We start from the raw sequence: 7,200 nt of genomic DNA on the forward strand, positions 1-7,200 counted from the left end.
ATATATTTTTGAATCAAACCCAAATCGGGTGCCAATATATTTATCACAACTCAAAGTATTAGTTTTTAGTAGTTTTTTACTGTGTAAGTGATAAAAAATCTCCTAAATAGATACCAAAAAGCTAAGAGTTAATGGATTAAAATTAATTAAAATTGTTGAGTGCAACGATACATGTGACGAAATTAAATATGTAAAGGCAGATGTAACGGAAAACGTACATGAACACAAGTGATTTAGAGTGTAAATGTCAGGAAAGTACAATAAATTTTACCCTATAATGTAACAAAGCCAATCTTTTAATTTAAAAGATTGACTTTCAAGCCTTGTGGCATCTTAATTTGAGTTCAAGTCATTTGGAAATTCATCTCCAAACTGCACGTCGATCATAAGAGATCGACCTACATTTTTCGCGTTTTCTCTACCGTGCCATGCTAACATATTGGTTGACATTATTTCAGGGTTCATTCTCGTACTTGGAAGATTTGCTCCTAGACAGTATTAACATTTGGTACGGTCCACCAAGCCCAACACAATTCTTTCCCAAACTTAAATCACTGTTATTTGAGTGTTGTGCCTGTGATTGGGAGCGTCAACCTAATATCAAGCAACTAGGCAACGCAGATGGAACACTCCCACATGTAACAAAATTGAAGCTGTATAAAGTTTGGGACATTACGCATTTGTGGAAGGAGAACTCCCAAATAGCAACTGGCCTAGTTTTTTCAAGCTTCAAAATTCTATTGGCGGAGTTTTTTAACAGATTAGAGAATCTAATGACACCCGCCATATCGTTTGATACGCTAAAAACAAGCGCGCAATTTAACACTGCAAAATATAGTTGTTAATATAGAATAAGTAGGAATCGTTCAAAATCGGGGATTGAGGGTACACAACTAATCACGTAACAAATAAAGAAATAAAGTATAGTATAAGTATTATTCACAAAAATAAACAAAAGAATAAAAGAATATTGAAAACGTAAAATAGGGGGGTTTTAGGTTTTGTAATGCAGAAAAATAAAGTAAAATATATAAACAATGCGGGATTTACAATGATATAGATGTGATGTTAAGAACAATTTATCCACCACCACATATGATCAAATCATGATATGCATCCTAATATCCTTAATTTACTAATACCATGAGAAAATATCAACCAAGAAACAAAGATCAAAGCAACCAATGTCCCTTATTTGTCTTTCCTTTACACAATTAATTTAGCAAAACACTAAATTAACATATTTCAAAACATGGAATCAAGTGATCAAAGCAATCATATCAACACAAATTTTGAATCATTACAGGGTTCCAAACCCCTTTCAAAAAAAAAAAAAAAAAATTTGAATCATTAAGAGCAATTGAAAGTTTGGTTGATAATTGTATTAATCTTAGTACACAAAGCATGTCTATTCAATAACACAAACGAATTGATTTCGACCTTTGTCCAAAGCATTTACTACTTATTCGAATGAGGGTTACAAAGCATAAATCTAATTACTAGCGCTAATTACATGCAACCATCCTAAGTTGCCCACCAAAGAACAAAAACATATAAAAAATTTCCAAAAAATAAAATCAATTGATAATCTCACATAAGCAGCATATCAAAGCATTCAAGAACACATATACATGATAATCACATAATATGGGGCTTCAAAACTACCCCTAACAAAAGAATTTAGTTATATATTGTCTTAAAAATCACAAGCATAAAACATAAATATAGAGAAAAAGAAACATATGGTGGTGGAGGAAAAAGAAAAAGAGATAGAAGAGAATGTAAAGGGTGTGGCTATTTGCATTGTGTTGCAGAGCTTCTTTATATAGGGGATACACATCCCTAGTTTCTTTCTTCAACTCTACTTGTAATTTGCTTAAGGTTTCCTTCGATTGATGCACAATTTAATTACTTTCAAGTCTTTGTAATCTTTCCATAATCTTGTGGGATTATTCTAGGACTCTCCTTGATAATTATAGCATCAATAACCTACCAAAAAACGCACAACAAATCCGTCCAAAGAAGATTCTTCGCCAATCTGCCCTGTTTGACTTTCGATTTCTGTCTCTGAAGCTTCCTTCATGGACTAGGAACGACTTTCTCTTGCAACGTTTCTGGATAGTTCTTGATCCTACATGTTCTATGACATCATATCTTCTAGAATAATCGATAGACTTCTGCAAAAACGCCAAGTAAGTCGAAGGAAAAGATCTCTCAAAAAGCTTCGTGAAAAGCTGACAGTTTCTGCCTTATTGGGAAGCCTAATTTGAGCTTGATTTCCTGCTGCCTCATTGATGATTATGACCAGCTCTTTGGCTCACGTTGAAGTGAAACATCATATCTTTGAGTATTGCTGGCCCTTTCTGCAAATGTGCAAGAAACACTCCCCAAAATTGTTCCTGAAAAGCTGATTCTGAAACTGCAGTTTTCTACTTTGCAACAACTGTTTTGCACAACCATTTCCGTGGACTTCCCTTGTAATTTCCGGCCAAAGGAAGGACCAAACTTAGTCCCCTACATCAGTAATTCATGGTTCATGGATTCTTTACTCCATTTAAGCTCCTATTTATCTTGAATTGCTTCACAAAATACCTAAAAAGATAACGAAGTTAAAACTAACTTTTTAAAGAAAAGAGCTAAGAAAAGTGTAAAGGAATGCATATTATAATTGTCGCATTTTATGCTCCTATCAAATTCCCACACACTTAGCTTTTACTAGTCCCTTAGCAAAATCAAAACAAAGAAAATAAAATAAAGACTCAAAACAAACTATGCCTTCAACATTGTTGTCTCAGAAATCTTTTCCTTTCATAGCATCAAGATTAGCACGCAATCAATAATCAATCATTAGTAATTCGAGAATTAATTAAAACATTTACTCCACATATAAGCATGAAAAACACGGGTGTGACCATGGTGCTGGATGGATCTCAGCATGTATCCAACAAGTATGATTCAAACCTCACAGGATTTACCACTCCTTCTTCTCTCCGATCATGGCTAATGCTTAAAAGCTTTTTCACTCAAATATATATGAGATATGATAATATTTTCGACAAACAAAAAGCTCACATATATAAAGAAGGAAACACTAAATCAATATATATGTATTTTTTTTTTCTTTTACGATCTCATGAAAGATACCAACTACCTACCAAACGGACCGAACCATATGCTTAACTCTTGTAACCAATCTCCACAGATCAAAGAGATCTTAATTACACTACAAGAAATCTGGGCTTTTACCGCCTAAAATTTACGGCGTGCATACATGTGTGCCGTAAAAATTAGTCATTTACGGCGTGCAATTAATGCATGCCGTAAATGTAGTGTTACATAGAGTTATTTACGGCGTGCTTTAAAAGTGCGCCGTAAATAAGATCCTGTCATGAGTTATTTACGGCTTGCATTGGTAGCACGCCATAAATGTAGTATTATGTAGAGGTATTTACGGCATTCTTTGGTTGCATGCCGTAAATGAGGATGAGGTATTTAGTGCGTGCATTAGTTGTGCGCCGCAAATGGAGGTGGTATCAAACTGTGTTGCCCGCTCAATTTTTTTCGCCAAACTTAAACTTCCCACCTTTTTTTCTTTTGTTCTGTGAAAGGAAATAAAGGTGCTCATCGAAAACGAAACCTCTCTCCTCTCAGACGCCCAACACGGCTCTCTCGCGAAATTTCCCTCTTCCAATTGCTATTCCAATTCTCTTTTTGGGTTTTTGATTTTCATAATTTTCTACTGGTTATTGAGCAGCTCAGGTCTAAGTTTTCAAATACTCTCGAACATCCCCACACCTCCTTTCTCTATTTCTGTCTAGCCGACTCATCACCGTCACAATCCCCATAGCAGATCTACCTTTTCCGAATCGTGAACGTTTTCTCAGATCCACGCGATTTGACTCCCACCCCGTTCGTAGCTCCCTCCGTCACCGCTCACTGGTCAACAAAATCCAAAGAGCTTGCACAGCTCTCGGTGACCACGGCGAAGCTAGCGCATTACCGACTCTTTGGGACTCGCTTCCCTCCATCGCTGCCGTTGGTGGCCAGGTCAGCTCCCGATTCATTCCTCCACCTTCTCTTTTCTCTCTGATTGATCCAGGTATTCGGACTCTGCTTTGGTCAGCTGTATAACCTATTTCTTAGTAGATGCTATGTGAATGCTTTGCTTGATTGAAGTCTGTTGCATAATTTGCTTAGCGATGAAGATAGAGAGTATGATTATTGTGTTAAGCAGAAGCATTGAAATAGCTTTCAAGCTATCAGCAATCCTAGCATAGTCAGTTTTACAGAGTGTACTATGAGCTGCTTCCTCTACCTTTGGTATGTTAGCGGTGGGGAAAGGATAAATATTGGTGTCCAATTTACTTTTACAGCTTGGGTTCTGATGGGTTATTTCTATGCTGCAAGACATACTTTAGTAAGATTTGGAAGCAAGCCTTGCTGCTCATCAGTTGTTTGATAGGTCAATTATTTACCTGTAGTAACAGAAAGCAGGGAACGATTTCCTGTTGGAAGACTGAATAGGTTCTTCTTCAGAATGATATATGGTTTTTTATATAATTAAACTTGGCTTGTTAGTTTCTGGGTTTTAGGATTGCAATTTTTTGTATAATCAGATGGCTTGTTTTAAAAAATAGATCCATTTTGAGCGAAAGACAAGAAGCCTTTCCAAAGCAAAAGTGTAGTGATCAATGTTAGATATAAGAGGCATAATTTCTGAAAGAATTTGAAATGAATCAAATTTTTAGAATGAGAAGGCTTGTTTTTAAATTTGGGTCCATCAGAAGCCTTCCAAAGTAAAAGTTTAGTGATTGATGTTAGATATAAGAGTTGCATGCTCGTCTACTTTGAATCTGTGATATTGACTTAGTAAGGTATAGACTATAGAGTCCATATTACTTAATAGCTTAATGTCACCTCCCAAGTTCATATTAAGCCTCTGGGTGGTCCATTACTCTATTTAATCGCACATCTTTATTTGTTTGATTATTTGTCACTGAGTTGTACGAAGCGTCCAAGCTAAGCTCAAGCTCAGTCATGGAAACAAGCCAAGCTGAGCTTATTCTTTTTCTGATTTTGAGGTAAAGAGTCCACTGATAGTCTTTAGTGTTCATTAAGAAAATAAAGTAAGCAATGTTTGTTTGGAAAGTCCTATTAGTTAATTACCTTATGTTTTTACTTGGTGAATGACATCCTCTGTATGATATTTTTAATAGGATCAATGAGGTCTTTTGCTATACTAGATGAATCGATCACTGGTACATTCAAACAATTGATACCTTGGACAAAAGAAGAGGTCAGTATGTGCAATCTTAGTGTGATATGTAAGTGATCAAATTCAAAAGTTTGTACACCTTGCAACTAAAAGCTTCAGTTCATTTATATATGATTGAAGTGATGATTTAAACTTTTAAAGTATGTTGATAGAAGCTGTTTGTTTCTAGTTGATAGGTTGGATGAAAGCTCAATGCTAGCTATTAGTTGAGTGACGAGAATAAAAGCTCAGCAGAGAAGGGAAGGACATGGAAACAGAAGCATATTGAAAGGAAACCAAAGGCAGTTATAGTATAACAATGAACTTGCTTAAATTCCTCTGTTGTAGTTAGGTAACTTCAAATATGTTTAGGGTTTAGGGATATGACTTTAATTGATTGATGTAATGAGTTTTACTAATACATTTCCAGTTGTTACTTTATAAATGAAATTAATTACAATGAGGGTAATATGAGTATGATATTTGAGGAAAAAGGAAATTTTTTTTTTGTTTGAACATACCTCATTTACGGCGGGCAGTGTGTGCCTTAACTAGGAGTTTAGCCACTCTTTTACGGCGTGCTGTGTACGCCTTTAATATGAGGACTTTTACGGCGTGCAATGTGGGTAGTAAATGACCTAAATGATGGTTGTGGAACTACTTTTATGGCGTGTTACTTATTCTTTTATGACGCATTTTTGCATGCCGTAAAAGACCCATGGTCTTTTACGGCGCGAGCTTTTACAGCGTGTTTTTGTGCGCCGTAAATAGGCTTTTACGGCGCACATGGTGGGCCGTAAAAGACCAGTTTTGGTGTAGTGTTAGGGTTGTAATGGGGCCAAGGTTTAGGGGTTTAAAGAAATAAAAAGGTAAGGAAAAATCACAGAGTGTTCTAAAAACCTAGAAGAGCTTCCATTGAAGTATTAAGACGTCTTCTTTTAAGTCACCAAGGCATCTTGCAACGTTGAATTTCTTGTGTCTTTATTGAAGGCCGGATGTCATTGTGTTAGGCTCATGCTTCATTCTAACCTTCTTTGAACACTTGTGAAATAGGACAAAGACCAAATTCGTCTTACTTAGGTCTTCACTTCAAAACAAACTCCTTATCCACAATGGGGGGACTAAAATCCAGAAATACTTGTACTTTTTTTTTCATTGTCATACACTTATTCTTTTACTATTTCATTCTCTTTTTTTTTCGGCATACATATTTTTTTCATGGACAAGTCTTACCCCCACACTTATTCTATCTCATCATCTCTTTAGTAGTGCCTTCTTGATCTTGTATGTCTCGGATATTAGCTCCACTAAGTCCATAGAACAAAGGGTAAGGATATAACGTACTATACTAAGGTTTAAAGGTTAGGATTGTGAGGGTGATGAAAGAAAATGTTCAAATATAGGATCATTGGGGTTAAACTATGGGGTGCACATCTTGTGTACACAAATGGGGACATAGACTATTTTTGGCTTTGGTGGAAGTTTCTAGATGCCTTTATCCTTTCCGAAATCAGGGACATGTATTGATAAAAGTTTCGACCAGTACAAGAGCAAGTTCTAGTAATCTCTAGAGTCCGTTAAACTTAATCTGTGGCAAGCAGTCAATCAAAGAGAAAGATAATGAGATCACTAAGCACCGCCAAGAAAATAAGAATATATTTTAATAAACATGCACAAAGAATGGCAATTAGGCTTAAATTCTCACAAGGAATTTTATGATGAATCATATTCATCATCAACATGCAAATTGGGTCAATGGAAGATGGTCTCATATACAGTAAGGAAAAGTGGAAGATAAAGACGTAAGCGAGTCAATAAAGATATTGAACATAATTGTGTTCACTTTGTTAGAGTTAATACATTCAATATGCAGAATCTCAAAGATTTAGTTAATCTTGTCAATCATATTAAGGATAGTGAGAAAAATTTTGGGTTTGCGAAGTTAA

At 35.7% G+C, this 7,200-nt stretch overlaps 1 long non-coding RNA gene across 2 annotated transcripts; it reads left to right on the forward strand.

Annotated features, from left to right (window-relative positions):
• The first annotated feature begins 3,537 nt into the window (after positions 1–3,537).
• On the forward strand, positions 3,538–5,739 carry LOC133706543 (uncharacterized). 2 transcript variants are annotated; one of them, XR_009844593.1, is made up of 3 exons: positions 3,538–4,047; positions 5,217–5,324; positions 5,445–5,739. It is a non-coding gene; the product is annotated as an uncharacterized LOC133706543 (long non-coding RNA). The 2 variants fall into 2 exon arrangements; XR_009844592.1 differs by having other exon boundaries at positions 5,217–5,296.
• Positions 5,740–7,200: the final 1,461 nt, after the last annotated feature.

Source organism: Rosa rugosa, chromosome 4 (assembly GCF_958449725.1).
Source record: "Rosa rugosa chromosome 4, drRosRugo1.1, whole genome shotgun sequence".
Taxonomy (NCBI): Eukaryota; Viridiplantae; Streptophyta; class Magnoliopsida; order Rosales; family Rosaceae; genus Rosa; species Rosa rugosa.